Source organism: Danio rerio, chromosome 4 (assembly GCF_049306965.1).
Source record: "Danio rerio strain Tuebingen ecotype United States chromosome 4, GRCz12tu, whole genome shotgun sequence".
Taxonomy (NCBI): Eukaryota; Metazoa; Chordata; class Actinopteri; order Cypriniformes; family Danionidae; genus Danio; species Danio rerio.
Genome location: NC_133179.1, coordinates 66,510,001 through 66,531,018, shown reverse-complemented (window position 1 = coordinate 66,531,018; position 21,018 = coordinate 66,510,001). Strand labels below are relative to the sequence as shown.

Genomic DNA, 21,018 nt, shown 5'->3' with positions numbered 1-21,018 from the left:
AAAACATCTCAGGGGTCCCAAAATCAACTCAGACCCCTGAGGGTTAACTACAGGTATAGTAAGAGCAGTGTGAAACATAATTACTGATAAACCATACTTCCTGTTATCTGGGGTTTAGTATCATCCAGGGTTAACATGTTCAAGCATGAAAAGCTCTAATATGAAACTGTCTGACTGTAGTTATTGTAGAGTGGAGAATCATTTACCTCAGTGTGTCCAGTTTACAGTGTTGACTCTTCAGTCCATCAGAGAGAAGCTTCACTCCTGAATCCTGCAGGTCATTGTTACTCAGGTCCAGCTCTCTCAGGACACAGTTTGAGGACTGTAGAGCTGAAGACAAACTCTCACAACACTGAACAGTGAGAATACATGTGGCCAATCTGAGAACGTAGAACACACATTACTAAAAACCACACTGTTAATGTGATCTGTCTGATGTAACAAAGCAAAAAATCAATCAATCAATCAGGTGTTTAAACTCAGACCTCAGTGTCTCCAGTTTACAGTGTTGACTCTTCAGTCCATCAGAGAGCTTCTTCACTCCTGAATCCTGCAGGTCATTGTTACTCAGGTCCAGCTCTCTCAGCACACAGTTTGAGGATTGTAGAGCTGAAGACAAACTCTTACAAGAATCGGCAGTGAGTTTACATGTCATCAGTCTGAGAAAGAGCACACATTACAAAAAACACACTGTTAATGTAATTTGTCTGATGTAACAAAACAAAAATCAATCAATCAGGTGTTTAAACTCAGACCTCAGTGTCTCCAGTTTACAGTGTTGACTCTTCAGTCCATCAGAGAGAAGCTTCACTCCTGAATCCTGCAGGTCATTGTTACTCAGATCCAGCTCTCTCAGCACACAGTTTGAGGATTGTAGAGCTGAAGACAAACTCTCACAGAACCGAACAGTGAGTTTACAGCGCTGTAGCCTGTATAGAGGACAAACACAATATGTATGTGTTGATCTGGTGTGTTTAATAGTCTGAACCACGTCTGACTGTAGTGACTGGTTTAACTTCACTAGTTAGTGAGCACATCTGCTGATTTTAGCTTTAAATAGTATTTATGTCTAGAAAATACAAATGGCTTCCTTCAGATGTTCCAATAGTCCAACTCTTTATGTAACACCTAACACTGCAAAACAGGATTTTTTTAAATTGTTTTATTTATTATTATTTAACAAACAAACTAATGACAATAATCTTCTGTAGCATCTTTAAAGTTGCATCTCAAAGCACTTTTCAGACAAAAATGAAACAGATGCATATGTGACAGAAATATAGAAGATATATAAATATATTCATTGTTGTTTGTGTGTTTTTGTTTCTAAAGATTCCTCCATGTCAGTGATCAGGATTGCCTGCCCTGTAATCTTGCCTGCAGCTCCTCAGCCTTATCCAGCCATGTCCACCATTTCAGTTGTCTCTAGTACAGCAGTTTCAATCTTCTCCAGTACATCAGACACAGTTTCTAGCGCTAACGGTACGTTGTAGCGAGGACATAAACAACGGGAAATGCTGTTTGGCAATGCTAACATTTCAGCTAAAAATTCTGTGCAAATTCAGTGCAAAAAATGCAGTGTCTCTCTATGAGGACACTTTCCCGGCATTTTACATCTCAGATAACTAACACTCTAAAAATATGAGAATGTTTCATATGACTCACACATGCTTATTCTGAATATATGTGACAGACACTTGTCAGATGATATTTTAGAGAGCAGGCGTGAGCTTCAGCTGTGTCCTCTGTGTCATTTTCTGTCTGATTTAGGCTCATACTGATACGGCTAACAGCTACTCTGACTGATAGGATTTACACATCGCAAAAGTGCGTGCTTGTAGAGCCGTGACACTTTTCCTGGTGACGTGAAGCCAATCTGCAAATCACAGCACAATACATTAGCTGACCAATCAAAGCCTCTTGAGGATGGGCCTTTCAGAGGAACTAGGATATGACATTTGTCTTCATGTTAGCTAAGTAGCTGTATATAGTCAAAGTCAGATATATAAAAATAAGCTTTTCTACAAATAAAGCATGAGCACACATCGCATTGCATTCTATCAACACAACCAAGCCTTAAAAACACACTCTAGACCCCCCCTTTAAGGACATCCAGGCAGTCTAGAGGTGTTTGAAACCTCCAGAAAGGTAGGCTTGCATCATCATGGAGGGTTTCACCAGCTCCACTATAGCTCTGTGCTCATGCTGTTTATCCTAATCAACTCAACTCAATTTATTTCTAGAGCACTTTCAACCAACCACAATGGCTACCAAAGTGCTGAACATAAAACACAGAATACAAGCAAACATACAAGAAACTAAATACATCAACTCACAACACACAAGTAAAAATTGAAGAAAATAAGTGTTTCAGTGACCTCTGAAAACACTCAAGAGTTGGAGAAGTTCTTAAGGAGAGTGGAAGATCGGCCCAGAGTCTTCAGCTGTGACTGAAAAAGCTCTATCACCCCACATTTCAAGCGTGATTGTGAAACTGGCAAATAGAGTCGATCCTTAGTGTGAAGAGATCTCACGGGTTGGTGTATATTAATTAGCTCAGAAATATACTCAGGGGCCATGGAGGGATTTAAAAACATAGAGCAGTACTTTGTACTGAATTCTAAACTGGATTGACAGCCACACTGCAAATTTTAGATAGTAGATTTAACTACCTTGGAGTTAAAATTAACACTCCCTCAGAGTTTATATGGGAACCACTATAAGTGTTAAAAATAACACTTTTGAAAGTGTTTACATTGTCAACACCAAGAGAGTGTTGAATAGCAAACTCTTATTGTGTAAAATATCTGTTAAATTTCCGAAAAAAATACCTGTAACGGGGAGACTGACACGGAGGGATCCATTTTGCAGTATTTATTAAGTCACACTTAAACATCAACACCTCGCACGGCTGTGCGAACATACAACATACAACTCAACTAGGGTTAGGCATCTTAGCTATAATGCCGACCCGATACGCATCTCGATACAAAGAATACGATCCGATATATTAGCGATACATTTGTGACATATTGCGATGCAACACGATACGATTCACACCCATATCACGATACGATGCGATATTTCAGCACTAACTAATTAAATCAAGTTTATGAGATGATGTGAAAGAGGATGCTGTGCCATTGAATGAGTTTGATTGATTACTTATTAACCAAGCAAAACCAAGACTTTTTTTTACAAACTGGCTTTTCTCTCAGAGCCAGAGTGTCAGTTTACAGTAGAGGGCCATTTTAGAACATATAGCACATATTATTTAAGTATTTTCAAGATAAACAGAATGTATAAGTGCAATATATATTAAAATATATATATTTGCACTCTTTCAACTTAAATGTTTAGCATTGCACAACAAGAATTGTGATTTAACTTTTCAACTATGAAAACAAGTTTTACAAAGATATATTGTGCCACTGAATATTCAAAACTTAAGGTCGTGAACTAGCAGTGTTATGCTGCGTTGAAACATCACTGTCACTGTAAACAACAGGCTAATAAAAATATAACAAACCAGCAATCTTCTTGCTGTGAGGTGGTCAAACTACCCACTGTGCCACCGTGACACCCATTATTTTTATCATTATTATTATTAATATTATTATTATTATTATAATTAAATAAAAATTAACAGGAGGAGGTGTTTAAAACCTTCGTTCTCCGTGACAGTAGGCTGAATATCTTTGCAGATGAACAGGGCCGGCACGTCCATAGAGGCGACCTAGGCGGCCGCCTAGGGCGGCAGTAAAGAGAGGGCGGCGTCCGCAACACCCCCCTTACCACCCGTATCCTCAGTTATGTCCGCGACACCTCCATCAGAGCCCGCTTGTCCTCAGTTATATCCGCGCATAGGGTGGCAGAATAGAGGTCCGCGACACCCGCGTCCTCAGTTATATCCGCGCATAGGGCGGAAGAATAGAGGTCCGCGACACCCGCGCGTCCTCAGTTATATCCGCACATAGGGTGGCAGAATAGAGGTCCGCGACACCCGCGTCCTCAGTTATATCCGCGCATAGGGCGGCAGAATAGAGGTCCACTGGAAAATGGAGCTTTCACAACAACATCGTGGCGCCGCTTCAAGTGAGGTTTCAGATTAGTCGTACTGCCCGCGTATTTTACAGATGCGCGGCACACTTTTGCAAATTGCATCTGTCCTGTCATGTCGTCCATCCTTAAATCCATGATGTTGCCATACTTTAGATTTAAAACTCAGTGGGGAATAAAATGTTTGTTTTGCTTCTCGCGCTTTCCTAGGGCGCACCACTAGCTTCATCCGCACACCTGATACACTGAGTTGTAGTGTAAGTGTACACATCCGCAAATCCGTTAGGCTTACTTTATGTAGGTCGATTAAATTATGCGCCAAAAACAGGTTGACAACACTTGTTAATAAATAAAAAATACATTCTATATTAAAAATATAAGCTGTATCTTGGAAAAACCGATGCATCTCGCAAAAACCGATGCATCTCGATTTGCTTCCAAAATTTCATTCATCCTCTGCTGCTCAACCGATGCACTCGCATCGTGCACGCGCATGACCGCGTATCGATACATATCGATTAATCTTCCCATCCCTAAACTCAACGATGATTAGCAGATAACAGAGGCAGAGTGATTACCAGGCTTGAGTCAAGGGCAGGCAGCGTGGTTCAGAGTCCGTAATACAGGCTTTAGTCAGGGGCAGGCAGCGAGAATCAGAGTCCGTGTAATCAGGCTTTAGGTCAAGGGCAGGCAGAAGACAGAGCAGAGTCGAGAAACGGGCTGAAGTGGTCAACGGGAAATCAGGCAGGATAGAACGCTCAGAAATGCTGGCCGGGGCTAAACAAGACTTCGCAATGAAGTGAGTGTGTGAGCTGCTTATATGTGGTATGTGGGTCATTAGTGAGATGGAGAACAGGTGTGCTGGGATCTGAGTGAGAAGGATGACGTAATGGTTAGAAGTCCGGAGATGGTGACCTCTGCTGGTCAGCGAGGGGAATGACTGGGACCGAGTCGGTGACAGAGCCCCCCCCCCAACGAACGGCTCCTGAAGTGAGGCAATTCTTGACGCCGGGGTCTTCCACGGGGGCGAGGGGCCGGCATCTCCGGATGTTGTGAGTGGAACTCTTCCAGTAGTGTGGTGTTGAGGATGTCCTTGCGGTTAATCCAAGATCTCTCCTCCGGACCGTACCCCTCCCAATCGACGAGATATTGGAGTTGTCCGCCCCGGCGTCTGGATCTCAGGATCTCGTGGATCTGGTAAGCCTCTTCGCCATCGATCATAAGAGGCGGGGGACCCTGTTCACCGGCTGCCACCTCCCTATCCGTCTCGGCTGGACCAGCAGCAGGCTTGAGCAGAGAGACATGGAAAGTTGGGGAAATACGAAAATGATTAGGGAGTGTCAGTCTGAACGAAACAGGAGATATTTGTCTTTCTATCTGGAAAGGACCCACGTACCTGGGACTGAGTTTCTTGCAGGGCAGCTTGAGGTGTAAGTCGCGGGTGGAAAGCCATACCCATTGTCCTGGGGAATACATGGGACCAGGACGTCGGTGTCGATCGGCTTGTTCCTTGAAACGCCTTACGGCGTGAGAGAGGTGAGTGTGAGCTGCGTTCCAGACCTCTTCGCAGTTTTTAAACCAGGTATCCACCGCAGGGAGTTCAGAGGTCTCGCCGGACCAGGGAAAGAGCGGAGGTTGGAAGCCCAGCACGCATTGAAATGGGGTTAATCCAGTAGATGCCTTTCTGAGGGAGTTCTGAGCATATTCTGCCCACATCAAAAATTTGGCCCATTCGTTCTGGTTCGAATGACAATACGTGCGGAGGAATCTGCCGATTTCTTGGTTCAAGCGCTCTTTTTGCCCGTTGGATTGGGGATGATAGCCGGATGTTAGGCTAACGTTGATTTGGAGATTTTTAAAGAATGCTGACCAGAGTCGGGATGTAAACTGGGGACCTCTATCCGACACGATGTCTTCGGGGAGACCATAGTACCGAAATACAAACTCGCAGAGTAATTCGGCCGTTTCCATGGCTGTGGGCAGTTTGGAAATGGGGATAAGGCGGCAGGATTTTGAAAATCGGTCCACTACGGTGAGGATGGTGGTTTTGCCCTGAGATATGGGTAAATCGGTGATGAAATCTATAGCGATGTGTGACCAGGGGCGATGTGGCACCTCCAGGGGTTGGAGTAATCCAGCTGGACGGTGACGGGAGTGTTTGGACATCTGACAGGGTGAGCATTTGTTGATGAAATTGATTACATCCTTGTGTATGGATGACCACCAGTAGCGGGATTGAATCATTTGTACGGTGGCTGTGCTGCCTGGGTGACCGGAACTGGGGTGATCATGTACCTCGGAGATGAGTCTTTCTCGAAGTGACGGGGGAACAAAGATTTTATTCTCTGGACAGGGCTGCTGAGAAGGATTATTTTCGGCGGCTTGAAGGATCTCCTGTTCTATATCCCACTGGATGGGAGCGACAATTAGAGGATCTTTGATTATGGGTTCATCAGGGATTTCAGAGGTCTCATCGTCTGAGAGGCGGGACAGAGCATCTGCTTTGATGTTTTTCGAGCCAGGGATATAGGTGACTTGGAAGTCAAATCGGGTGAAAAACAGCGCCCATCTTGCCTGTCTAGGATTCAGACGTTTACAAGACCGGATGTATTCTAGGTTCTTGTGATCAGTGATGACGATGAAAGGGTGTTTTGCGCCCTCAAGCCAGTGTCTCCATTCTTCTAGCGCGGCTTTCATGGCGAGGAGTTCTCGGTTTCCCAAATCGTAGTTCCGTTCAGCGGAGTTGAGCTTGCGAGAATAGAAGGCACAGGGATGGAGCTTCTTATTCACTAGGGATCGTTGGGACAGGATGGCTCCAATTCCAGTGTTGGACGCGTCAATTTCGACTACAAAGGGTTGTTCGGGATCAGGATGACGCAGAATGGGTGCACTGGAGAAGCGAGTCTTTAGCTGGGTAAATGCTCGGACAGCGTCGGGGTTCCATTTAAGGCGAGCATTGTTAGCTTTGACCATGGCGGTCAGTGGGGCAGCGACTGAACTGAAGTTCCTTATGAAGCGTCTGTAGAAGTTAGCAAAGCCCAGGAATCGTTGTAGTTGCCTAATGGTTTCGGGTTGTGGCCATTGTGTCACAGAGTCAACCTTTTGCTGGTCCATGGCCACGCCTTCTGGACTGATAATGTAGCCAAGGAATGAGATGCAGGTCTGATGGAATTCGCACTTGGAGCTTTTTGCATACAGCTGGTTTTGAATGAGACGTTTGAGCACTGCCCGAACGTGCTGGATATGCTCAGATAGCGAATTGGAATAGACCAGGATGTCGTCAATATATACTATGACCCACTTGTTGAGCATGTCTCTAAATATCTCATTTACAAATGCCTGGAACACGGAAGGACTGTTTGCTAGGCCGAAGGGCATAACGAGATATTCGTAGTGGCCGTCAATTGTAGAGAACCCGGTTTTCCACTCGTCTCCCTGTCGTATGCGGATGAGGTTATATGCACTACGGAGGTCCAACTTAGTGAAATACTGGGCGGATCGGAGTTGTTCAAGGGCGGCAGGAACCAATGGCAATGGGTAGCGGCATTTGACCGTGATCTCATTTAAGCCTCGGTAATCGATGCAAGGGCGTAAGCTGCCATCCTTCTTCTTGACGAAGAAAAACCCTGCTGAAGCGGGAGAAGTAGATGGTCGAATAAATCCTTTTTCTAGCTCCTCAGAGATGTAATTCTTCATAGCCTCAGTTTCAGGTTGTGAGAGAGGGAAGATGCGACCACGAGGGGGCGTGGTGCCGGGTAGCAGCTCAATGGCACAGTCATTATCACGATGAGGAGGGAGCTTAGTAGCCTTCTGCTTATTGAATGCTTCAATTAGATCGTGATAAGCATCAGGAACATGACGGAGTTCAGAGTCTTCGGTCTTGTTAATTGTGTTGATCTGGATAGGGGAAACAGGATGCAGACATTGGGTAAAGCATTGATTGCTCCATTTTATGATCTCACCAGTTCTCCAAGAGACTTGAGGGTCATGCTGTTGTAGCCATGGTAACCCAAGAATCACAGAGTGTTTAGGGGAGTTGATGGCAAGAAGGGAAATTTCCTCTTCATGGAGAGAGCCTGTTTGAAGCAAGATTGGCAGGGTCTGGAATTTTATACGTCCTTCTCCCAAAGGGCGCCCGTCTACAGCAGTGATGGCTATGGAGGAATCACAGGAGGTTAAAGGAATGGAGTGAGTGGTGGCAAACGTGTAATCAATAAAGTTACCAGCGGCTCCTGAATCGATCATGGCCATAGTCTCAATCTCATCTCCATCGTTTCTCAAAGTGACAGGCAGATTCACAACATTATTAGTGGTAGTGAACATAGTGGTTGCACTCACCGAGAGGGTTTTAGGGAGAGGCTTGTTGGGACATAAAACCTTCGTATGACCTGGAAGTCCGCAGTAAATGCACAGGTGATTTCTTCTCCGTCGTTCTCGCTCTTCTGGGTTCAGGCGGGTCCTACCCAATTGCATGGGTTCAGCGGAGGTTTCAGGGGATACAGGACTGGAAGCAATTGAGCAGAGCGGGTTGCGAGTGCGGAGGAGAGTGTCTAACCTAATGGAAAGCTCGATAAGTTGATCCAGTGTTTTTCCCTCATCACGACATGCCATCTCTCGCTGCAAATCTGGTCTTAGAGCCTTTCTGTAAAGCGTGGCAAGCGGTTCATCAGCCCAGCCAGTTTGCGCTGCCAAAGTGCGGAACTGCAGGGCGAACTCAGCTGCGGAGCGATCTCCTTGTTGGATGCACAATAGCTCCTCGCCAGCATTACGACCACCCTCCGGATGATCGAACACAGTGCAGAAACGTTTGAGAAAGTCATTAAACGAGGGAAATATCGGGGTACTGTCTGGCCAAACTGCAGTAGCCCAGTCTAGCGCCTTCCCAGTGAGCAGAGAGCACACAAAAGCAATTTTCCCATTCTCGTCCTTAAACAGATGGGGCTGTTGGGCGATAAACAGTTTACATTGCAATAGGAAGCCTTTACATTTTGCTGGGTTACCTGAGAACTTGTCAGGAAAAGCCAATCGAACTCCGGAAGTCATCGGGGGTTGTGCAACAACGAGCGGACTTGGAGAGTAGTTGGCGGTGGGTTGCGCAGTGGCAGCAGCTTGCAGGTTTTGTAGGGATTTCACCAGTTCGTCTGTTAACTGGGTTAGATGTGTTAGTTGTTGTTGGTGTGTTGACAATACCTGGGGGGTATTCCAGAAAGCTGGGTTAACTTACCATCTGCTAAAACCTAAACTCTCGGTTGATTTACCCAAAACCTGCTTACCGCGAGTATGTTGGTTCCAAAACAGGTGACAAGAGTTAGTTAAATCAACCTCCTGAAGATAACCGCGGGTTAATGCGCGTGCACGGCACACACCTGAAGGCATTTTCAGTAGATCGCCGAATTCACGAGTCACCATAGAAAGTCACGGTGAGAAAAAAAGGGCAACGCACTTTACAGAGGCGAAGCTGGAGGTTTTAAACACAGAGATTACACATCTGCTTCAACGAAGGAAAGAAATATAGAATAAGAAATAGATAAGAAAATAAAAAATAAATAATAAGAAAATGTATTAGTTCATTAAATTACACATGCCATCCTCCATTTTATTGTAATGATAAATTAAACTACTCTTTAACATCCTTTTTGAGTATGTTGTGTAACCATTCATGCATTTATTTTTCTTGCCATTAATTTCTTAAGGCCACAATATGTGTATTGACTAATAAGGCTTATAGAAATTGTAATCTTTCTGGAGCTAGAACTCTGTCCAACGTCATTAAACACAGAAACATTATCATAAAAGGTAATATTTAATTACTGGAGCTTTTTATTTAACACTCTAGAATATTCTTTCTGACATGCAGCTAATAGAAAGAGGCCTGTCTAACTGCTGTGTCCTATAATAAAGGCTTTTCAGTGGTTGAGTTTTTGACTTAAACCACACACTCTGTCACTGTTGTAAGTGATTGTTGTCAGATAACTTTAGGTTATTTTTATTTTGCATGCAGACGAAGTTCCTTCTGCCTCAACTAACAAGCAGTGTAAGAATTTTCTGCACTTTTCCATATTTGAATATTACTCTTGGATCACAAAATCTTTTATCTACATATTTAAATTCTAAAGTAGCTGTATAAGGTCCATCTTCAAAGATAAAGTCACATGAGCATCAACTTAAGGTGAGAAATGTATATGAAAAATATGTTACACGTTTAAAGGTGCGTGTGTAAAGCAGTGTACAAAATCATTCATTTTATTTCAGGAAATGAAGAAATGAACAGACCAAACTATTTGATTAAACATAGTTTTTTGACTAATTATATTTTTTAGCACTCTTCCATCTGTTTTGTCTGCTTGGGTCACTGAGATTTCCTCTGGGTCAGGCTGCAGGTAGGGTGTCATCGTATAAGGCAGAAAAGGGTATCTTTTGTCCTCCAGCAAGTAACAATGTAGTGCCCAGTAATGATTCTATTTTATAATACAAATATAATAAAAATAAACATTGTGTTGAGCAACATTTGCTTTATAGTTTTTTTTTTTACTATATTTTTGTTATACACTTGAATCATTACTTCCTGAAAATCAGCCATTTAGCCTCAACATAGTGATGAGGTGGGGTGTGTGATGAGCTGGTAAGTGGAAGCAGTAATGAGTTTAATAGATGAAACACCAAAAGATTAAGGATAGAAAATTAAGTTGTACCTGCACACTTATACTTTGGACAAATTTTATATTATCAGTGTCCTTTAGTGACTGATGGAGCTTTGAAATCGGCTGCAATTAATGCACACAATAGCATTTAGAAACCCTGAAAAAATATTATATTAAAAAATGTAGGTGTGTATATATATATATATATATATATATATATATATATATATATATATATATATATTTATATGAACGACGTCCTACATCTTAAATTAAAGATATATTTTCCAACAAAAGACAAAGCTGCCACTTATAATATTATACAGAAAAATGTGAGGGTGCAGAAGGAGAGAAAAAACACAAGGTATGTAAGTGAGATTCGATCTCGCTCCGTTGTGCGCTCTGTTGTTCTTTATCGACGCACTGTCCACTACGCTATTCCCGTGCTCTGTATAATCTGTGTAATGATACGCAGTAATTTATGACCAAGGAACTGTACGAAAGTGTAAAAAACAGTTCAGTGCCAGGCATACTGTACAGGTGGTCATGCTGCCACATTGTACAGTTGCCTAAAATGCCCTGACGCGAATACAAAGAGCTGCACTGAATGTTTTTTTATGGTAAGCACAGACCCGCGGTTTGTCACATTTGATTTCAAAAAGGTTTGTTAAATACATTGACATTATGAATTTGGTTATGAAAAAAAACTATGCACTTATAACCCTCTCACAACGAAAAAACTTGTATCTGTGTGTCCACATCCATAAATATTCCCATCAAAAGAGCACGCAATGCTCAGTAAACTCTCTAAAACAGACAAACTCTAAAACATAGCAACTTACTCTCTGAACATAACCTGCTCCGGAGCAGGTTATCTTCAGAGAGTAAGTTGCTATGGCTACTTAACATACCCAGAAGTTACCTCCTATTTTGGAACCAAAGTTGAGGTTATCTACCTACTTACTCTCAAACTTACCCGGGTATGTCACATAACCTGCTTTCTGGAACAGCCCCCAGAGCTTGTGATGTGACTTCGTGAGACAAAACCTGGATGGCTGCGGGATCCGTGTTGGGCGAAGTCTTCTGTAACGGGGAGACTGACACGGAGGGATCCATTTTGCAGTATTTATTAAGTCACACTTAAACATCAACACCTCGCACGGCTGTGCGAACATACAACATACAACTCAACGATGATTAGCAGATAACAGAGGCAGAGTGATTACCAGGCTTGAGTCAAGGGCAGGCAGCGTGGTTCAGAGTCCGTAATACAGGCTTTAGTCAGGGGCAGGCAGCGAGAATCAGAGTCCGTGTAATCAGGCTTTAGGTCAAGGGCAGGCAGAAGACAGAGCAGAGTCGAGAAACGGGCTGAAGTGGTCAACGGGAAATCAGGCAGGCTAGAACGCTCAGAAATGCTGGCCGGGGCTAAACAAGACTTCGCAATGAAGTGAGTGTGTGAGCTGCTTATATGTGGTACGTGGGTCATTAGTGAGATGGAGAACAGGTGTGCTGGGATCTGAGTGAGAAGGATGACGTAATGGTTAGAAGTCCGGAGATGGTGACCTCTGCTGGTCAGCGAGGGGAATGACTGGGACCGAGTCGGTGACAATACCAGCAGCTGTGGTTGCCAGAATCTTTCTGTGAAAAACATGAAAGTTTTATATAACTGTATAAATTTACAAAAATTAACCATATTTCATGAACTAACACATTGTTTATTTTACAAAATCATAGCTTAGTGCACAAAAATGTAAAGTCTTTAGATGCAATAATGTTTTCATGTGTTATTGCTAGTAGCTAACAGATTTTGACTGCATTAGTAACTACACAGTTTCCTTTAAACAAAAGAAGATGCACACACGTAAGCCTTAAATTCCAGAGCAAAATCCTCACTAGTGTCCTCACTACAGAGGGCTGAACACTCAGACAGTGATGATGTTAATGAGACAATTAAGTGTCTAATTAAAGGAGGATTGAGAATTGTTGATGAACAACTGTTAACAAGCAGAATCACTGAAGGACAGAAAAACACAAGCCAAAACCAAAGATGAAATCAACTGAGAAAAAAAAAACTCTAAATAAAATAATAATCAATAAAAATGAAACAAATTACACAATAAAAAATGATATTTTTCAACATCTTTAAAAAAAACTCATCAAATTAAACAACTTATCATGGAGCTTCACCTATTACTGACCTTTGACTTTATTTCTGTCATGTGAACAAAAGCTCTTGATGAAATTTCCGTTGTTCATTTGAAGTCACCATGATGGAGGACAGAGTCTGCTTTAGTCAGGCTCTTCAACTTCTTACTATAAATGTCTTTTATTTTGGCTGCTATAGATAGTGTTAATTACACTATTTAAACATACAGCATGGAAAGCCGAAAGAAAATTAAAGTGTCAGTCTGAAGAGATTATTAATGATAACATAGCCATCCTTTCCTTGTTTTCTAATTCAGTATCATATTAGTTATGTGTGAGAAATAAACAACCACTGAAGCTCCAATAAAATAAAATTAAAACAATATTTACAATGAGAATGTTTAATCTATGGCAGAACTCAAAAACACACAGACATCAATAATTAGTCTTTGAATCTCAATGATGGTGACAAACAAAAAAAATAAAATCAAGTTAAAAAAAAAAACACTACTGAAATATCACCTCCCAAAAACAACACAAAATAAAGGAAAAGAAAGAGATTGTAAGAACATAAAGCTGCATAATTTATTCATGCTGCAATGCATGCTGGGAGCTTTGTACTATGCTGGCACCCAGCATGCATTGCGGCATGAACTATGCAGCTTTTTTTTTTTTTTTTAGCAACCACGGTTGAGGTTCATATCCTGATTCTTGATGCCTGTGTGTCATAAAGAGCAAGCTGGAGCTTGAATGTTTAGTGCATGATACTTTAATTATTAATTGTATCCTAATTGTTTGTTGAATTTTCTATGAAGAGCAGCAGACTGCCAGTATTATTGTCCCATGCAGCTTTAATACAATTATATTTGCATATCTTTATGAATCAACTTAATAAACACCTGAAATTAAAAACAATTAAGCATCAACAGTATAGTTTCTCTTGACCTTTCTTGCTATAGCTGATGAGTTTTAGAAACACAGTTATAGCAGTCAGAGAACCATTAGGATATAACAGTAAAGCTTCAAGAGCTCAAATAAGCAGCCTCTGATCTCCATGATGGTGAGGTCAAATGAAATATTTTGAATAAAAAAAATATTCTTACAGAAATGAAGTCAAACTGTAATCAGTGAAGCTGCTTATGCTATTATTTAATGGAGTTGTTTAATTCTCTGTTTTAATTCAGTTGGTTTGGTGTGAGGCTGTGTCTGTAGTTTTATTTCTTCCTTCAATTTCTTATTCCTTCAGTGATTGTGCTTGTTAACAGCAGGTGTTCATCAGCAGGTGTCTGAATTCACTTATTTGTGGTCATTCGCTCTGTCTAGTGGACTAAACTAATTGACCAATTTAAGGGCCAGGTGAATGAGGGTGTGGCGAGATTTCAGACACTCTGATTCGTTTCTCAAATACAAGGGTTTTCTACAAAGGTAGATACATGTTACTCTGTGTGACAAGGAGGCAAATCAGCTTCTAACGCTGAGAGGGTTATTTTACCTTTATCTAACTCTAGAATTTTAACACTTTACTCTGAATTACCACAACACTTGAAATTTAACACCAATGAATTTGCTGTGTAGTCAGGGTTCAAATTAAATCAGATGTAGATCTGCCCAGAAAGAAAAACACTAGATGCTGAAATAGGTATAAAACTCTTTCAAAAAGTGTAAAAATAGGAGCATTAATAGAAACATTTACTGTAATATACAATCTGTCCTAGACATTTCTATTTAAATTTAAAGGAGTAATAAGGCCTCAAGGCTCTGTTCTGGGGCCACTTCTCTTCTCCATCTACACTTCATCTCTAGGACCAGTCATCCAGAGACATGGATTCTCCTACCACTGCTATGCTGATGATACCCAGCTATACCTCTCTTTTCATCCTGATGATCCCTCGGTTCCAGCTCGTATCTCAGCCTGCCTGTTGGATATTTCACACTGGATGAAAGATCATCATCTTCAGCTGAATCTCGCAAAAACGGAAATGCTTGTAGTTTCTGCCAACTCGTCTCTACACCATAACTTTTCAATCCAGATGGATGGGGCAACCATTACTGCATCCAAAATGGTGAAAAGCCTTGGAGTAACGATTGATGACCAACTAAACTTCTCTGACCACATTTCTAGAACTGCTCGATCTTGCAGATTCGCACTCTATAACATCAGAAAGATCCGACCCTTCTTATCTGAACATGCAGCTCAACTCCTTGTTCAAGCTCTTGTTCTCTCCAAACTGGATTACTGCAACTCTCTACTAGCTGGGCTTCCAGCTAACTCTATCAAGCCTCTTCAACTGCTTCAGAATGCAGCAGCACGAGTTGTCTTCAATGAACCTAAACGAGCACATGTCACTCCGCTGCTAGTCCGTTTGCACTGGCTGCCAGTTGCTGCTCGCATCAAATTCAAAGCTCTGATGTTTGCCTACAAAGTGACCTCTGGCCTTGCTCCTTCTTATCTGCTCTCACTTCTGCAGATCTATGTGCCCTCCAAAAACTTTTGTTCTGTGAATGAACGTCGCCTCGTGGTTCCATCCCAAAGAGGGAAGAAATCACTTTCGCGAACGCTCACGCTCAATCTGCCCAGTTGGTGGAATGAACTCCCTAACTGCATCAGAACAGCAGAGTCACTCGAAGAAACGACTAAAAACTCAACTATTTAGTCTCCACTTCACTTCCTAATCTGCAGTTGCCTCTTTGAATATCACACTAACTGTACAAAAAAAAATACTAATACCATTAATACTTCCCTTCTTAGACTTTACAGACCTGAAACTTGCCTATAGCACTTATTCATTGTTGCTCTTAGTTGTGTAAATTGCTTCCTTGTCCTCATTTGTAAGTCGCTTTGGATAAAAGCGTCTGCTAAATGACTAAATGTAAATGTAAATTATAAGTAACTAATAATGTTTAATTGAAGTTAATTTGCTAATTAAAATAAATGGTTAATCAAGACAGATAAAAGAGGCTTAATGTTGATAATATGATTTAAGAGCAATCAATAGGAGAAGATTTTCCAGCTGAAGTTCATATTGTATTTGAAGATTTGTTTTTTTGGATGGTAAATATTTCAAGTATTGGGTTTCTATTGAGTTTATTTTAGGTAACTACCAGAGGAGGGTAGAAACTTGTTTGTACTTGTGTAGGCTGATGACTATCATATATTGTATACACCAGAATGCATAAAGGGTTAAAATTAGGGAGAAGATCTTAGGATGGACACTGTCACAATATGTGGATGATTGAATTATCTGCAACTTCACAAAGATCTAGTTCAATTAAAAGACTTGACTGGAGACCATTGCTCCAAACAGTGAGAGATGATGACTGTTTTTGGTGTTGACTGGATAGAGAATTATTCTGTAAACAAGTACAGTTGAGAAACTATGATGAGTAGATGAGTGGAGATGGTACCAGAAGCAAATTATGAAGCAGGAACAGTTATTCATTTGTGACGAAAGAAGCACTTCCAAGGATTTGAAACATCAGCAGAAATAAGTTCATAAAAGGTTTGCATTCATAAAGTAATTAAAGTCAAAGTGAATAAGTGATCAATAAATAAAAACATCTAAAGGAGTATGAAAAATTTTGAATAAAGCAAAAGAGAGAGTAATTGTATTATGCTCAATTACCAGAAATGGCTGAAAGAGATAAAGATGATCCATCAAGGCCAACGCGCAATGAAAGATGTGAAAATAATAAACTTAATGAGTTTAATGTGTTAACAAGTGCATTGGTGAATGATGGCATGGAAACTGACAGAAACAGGCATCTAACACTGCATCACATGAACTACTATTGGGTCAACCCTTGCAAGAAACCACATGAAACTTTGCATAAAACCTTGCATATAATCTCACCTATAACCTTGCACATAACCTCTTGGAATGGTTTGCAAGGATGTCTAATGCAGTAGGGACCTAAATAAAGAAACAATTAATTGCCATGTGCAAAGCGATATCTGTGCAGGAAACCAGAAAGGAGCCGTGTGAGAGAGCAGTGATACAAGGTTCAATTGGTCCAGCTGATCGAGTCTATCTGTGGATGTTCTGGAAAAAGGAGAGAGCTCAGGAGGAAAGGACCATATCTGGATGAGGGCAAATCCAACAGCTGCCAAAGTGGATGCCATTAATGGGGTACCAATGCCTCAAAGGAGCGAAAGGAAACAACTCCAGCAAGGGAAAGCTGACCGGAAGCAGAGGAGCCTGAATATTCCAAAGCTCTAAACCAGTGGTTCTCAAACTTTTTTCACCAAGTACCACCTTAGAAAAAAATTGTCTCTCCAAGTACCACCTTACGACGCTATTTTTTAACCAGTATTAAAAATAGCGTCATAGGCCTAATTAAGCAGCTACAGGTGTGCACAGTTTAAAAACGATGCAGATTAATTCCTATTATTAAGAATATGTATTATTATCAGTCACTTTAAACATTTGAAATAGTCTGAATATTAACTGTTAAAAGCACATTTTAACAAAAACTTTTTTTTTTAATCTGCAAGCAAAGTTCATTAAAAAATGGCGCTGTTCTTAAAAAGTAAAAAGAAAACTGCTGTACTTAAATCTAAAGTATTCATTGTAGCCTATTCATCAAAACTGGAGATGTTGCTTTTACCTTATAAATATAGGCTATATGTCACATTCCTACACTTTCAGACAAATCTTGAAATATATGTTAAATGTACATATGACAGGATTCATACAGGCACAGCCTAATGAAAATCAATTCCAGCACCTATTTTTTTTTCAAGACTGACATGTATTGAAGACCTGAAAAGTATTCTCAGCAACCCATAAAACATTGCATAGGAACAGATACAAATAAAAACCATTAATAATAATATTTATTAATCATATATTAATAATATAATAAACCTGCACTAAATGCTTGTGAAATCTTTTTTTGTACTCAAGTAAAAATACTATTACGCTGCTAAAATAACACAAATTTTAGTAAATAATATTAATATTAGGTAAAAGTACAAAGTACTCTTTTAAAAAGTACTAGTTGGTTACTTTTGAAAAAAAAAAAATCTGATTTTCATTATGAAATAACTTTTTTTTACGTGGAAACCTGATTGAATGGTTTAATTGCTTAAATCCCAAAGCTACATGTACAGAAAATATACAATACAAAGAAAGTATGGTTGATTTTTCCTTTCATGACAATTAATCTTTTTCAGTAGCACTGGTAAAACTACCAAATAATCTTTAAGGCCATAGAGACACTTTTTGCCCATTTTTTTAAACGATATTTACAAGCTTTGAAAGGTTTAATTGAAGTATATGGTAAAAAGATTTAATTTAGCCCTTTATTTACATATTTTACACTATTTTTCTTTACAATATGGCAAATTTGTTTCTTAAAAAGCTGTACATCACATGTAGATTTTATTTTACATTTAACCTAATCTAAAATAGAAACTTTTAAAAAAAATACAAGTACACTGTCAGTAAAAAAAAAATTAATAAAACAAATGACTTCATTTTACTTGAGGTATTTGAAATGAAAACACTACATTAATCAAAGCAGTGCTTTAAGAGCCTTATTGTTAATTTTAATAAATAAACATTAAGTAACAACGGATTGCTTTGACCTGTAATGCTTTAAGACAGATCAGAATACAGCTAAATGTATAAATCACACAAATACCTCATCCAGAAACATTTCCAGCATAATTATTTTGTCGTAAAGAAAAAAAAAAAAAAATACACCTTTGCTAAAAGTAAGTTTCACTTCACAACACAACCAAATAAGAAGACCATTAGCATTGTCATCGATCATGTATCAATCTATTTTTAAATACTTAACGTGAATACTTTTGACTAAATTTAGTCAAGGAACAAAGATAAATAATGTCTACTTTAATAGTGGAAATATCGCGATTGTATTCAATCTGAGCACACAGGCGATCCTGAGAGGACTTGCAGTTCATTTGAAAAAAAAAAAGCATATTTAAGAGCTCGCATATCTGTTTTAGCGATTTGCGTACATGAATGCGCTCTCGTGTTAAAATAAAGCACTCGCCACATTTGCAGAAATGAGTAATTGCGCAATACCTTCATTCCCGCGCCGCCATTCAGAATGTGTTTAGAGGAGTGACAGGTCAGAGGCGAGAGACTGGCTGTCGGAGAGCTAAACGTGTTTGTAGATCATCAAAAAGGCAGGAAATATGTCCGCGGTTTAATTACTCTGCTAGACATCTCTATAGTGAAAACATCCGAGAAGCATTATTCCAACAAAACATTTGTTTTTAAGTTGTTTTTTCTGTCTCTGCAACACAGAAAGTATTTGTCCCGCCCTTACGTTTCACGCAACTAGACAAGGTCGACTGTGATTGGCCACTTTTCATGTCAGTCAAATCACGCTTTAGAATCAATTCTTAAACTTCGGGAAATGATTTATAACAGCTTATGACACATTGCACTAAAATAAACATTCTAAGCACAGCGTTGTGATCGTACGCTTCACAAAACAGCCAATGCTGATCACATCAATGTTATATTACGCATTAAAGGATTAAAAGTGTTAATTGTTTCTTTCATTATTCAGCGGTTCCTCCGCGTACCACTAGGAGGAAGCCCACGTACCACTAGTGGTACGCGTACCACAGTTTGAGAACCACTGCTCTAAACTACTAAGTGCAACGTGTGGAAGGACAAGTTAATCAGAACAAAGTAAAGAGTGATTCTGATAATATGCCTGAATACCACATACAGCAGTGCCACAAGTCAAGGGATGATAATTGCACAACTGCAGATTTCAAAACTCAGACTCTTAACCACACATCTCCATTAACATCTATTAAAGTCAAGTGAAGATGCTGGTAGCTTAGAAGAAGAGAAACAAGGATGACCAAAGATCAAGATCAACATTTGATGCTTTTTATGTTTGCATATTGAATTTGTTTGCATATTGCTTTTATGGTACCTATATATAATATCACTTCAGTATATTCTACATGAGTGTGAAAACCAGCAGCTAGGACTGAACCAACTGAATACTTATGCTTAAAACATTGTTGTCTTTGATGTGTTAAGAGAAAAAAACAGAGTACAGTCTTTTACTTCCTTCAAATCAAAAAAGAGGGGAGATGTTTGGCTGGACTTCTGTCAAAATACAGTGGCATAATCTAGTCAATTGATAACAGCTATGTGGCTTATATCAGTCACTAGATAGAGGTAATTAAGAGAACTGGATTATGAAATTGCACTTTGGGTTAAAAGACAATAATATTAAGACTAAAGTCTTAAGAAGAGGGATTGAAGAAGATTTCTATTCTCTCAGTGTGTAGTATTTTCTAAGTGTAAAGCAGTTAATTTTCTCTTCTCAAAATGTATGTAGTGTTTGCAGCAAACATGCCAGCATGTGTTAAAAATACTGTGTAATATGAGTATGCCTGCACAGAAGCAACACTAGGAGAAGGCTACTGAATGGCTGATTGTGTAGAATAACTGAATATGTAAAGCACTGATTATATATGTTAAATACTTGTATGAAGCTATATGTGGCAGAAGTTAGAATGAGTGACATATTATCAAGTTATTATCCTATCATAACAATGTATGTAAACCCTTAGTTCCTTTGCATAAGTTGTATTTATACTTTGCTGACATAGACCTGTAACATCTCTGTTGACATGAGCTGGTGGGCTGAGAGCCAAGAATAGCAGGACCCCTTAGACTAGAAAAGCTATTCAAAAGTGGTCAAGCGTTAAAAAGAGACACAAAGGGGTGTGTCATAATTACCTGTATAAAGATTATGGAGAACACAGATACTTTAGAAGGTGTCCCGGGGAGACTTCAGAATGCTCTGGGGCCTGCTCTGCTCTTTCTCGGCTTTATTATGGAGAATAAAGTCTATTTTCTGATATTCAAAACCTCCGGTCTGATAATTTCTAATTGATGAAAAGTCGAATTCATGACATGACCCCGTTCAACCCAGGGATGCTGCGGCCACAACGCAAAGTTCTAACCACTATACGATCACGGCAAGCTACGAGACAGCCGTTGTGACCCTTGTGTGGTATGTTCCTCCCTGTGATAAGGCCCTTTCTCTTCAGTGAGAACACTCTGTTGTTTTTCTCCTCCTACCAGCACAACGCTTTTCCCAAGAAACAATGGAAATGCAAACAATTGACGACTGCTGCAATTTTAAAAAGGGGGAGGACGTAGTCGGCAGG

At 40.1% G+C, this 21,018-nt stretch overlaps 1 protein-coding gene and 1 non-coding gene across 2 annotated transcripts in view; both read right to left on the bottom strand.

Annotated features, from left to right (window-relative positions):
* Window positions 1-21,018, bottom strand: part of LOC141381810 (uncharacterized) — a 201,291-nt gene that overhangs the window by 164,933 nt on the left and 15,340 nt on the right. The gene's annotated exons all lie outside the window — the stretch shown is intronic.
* trnas-aga (transfer RNA serine (anticodon AGA)) overlaps window positions 21,006-21,018 on the bottom strand; it is an 82-nt gene continuing 69 nt past the window's right edge. The window contains exon 1 of the tRNA in view: window positions 21,006-21,018. This exon is cut by the window's right edge and continues 69 nt beyond it. This is a non-coding gene — a tRNA (tRNA-Ser).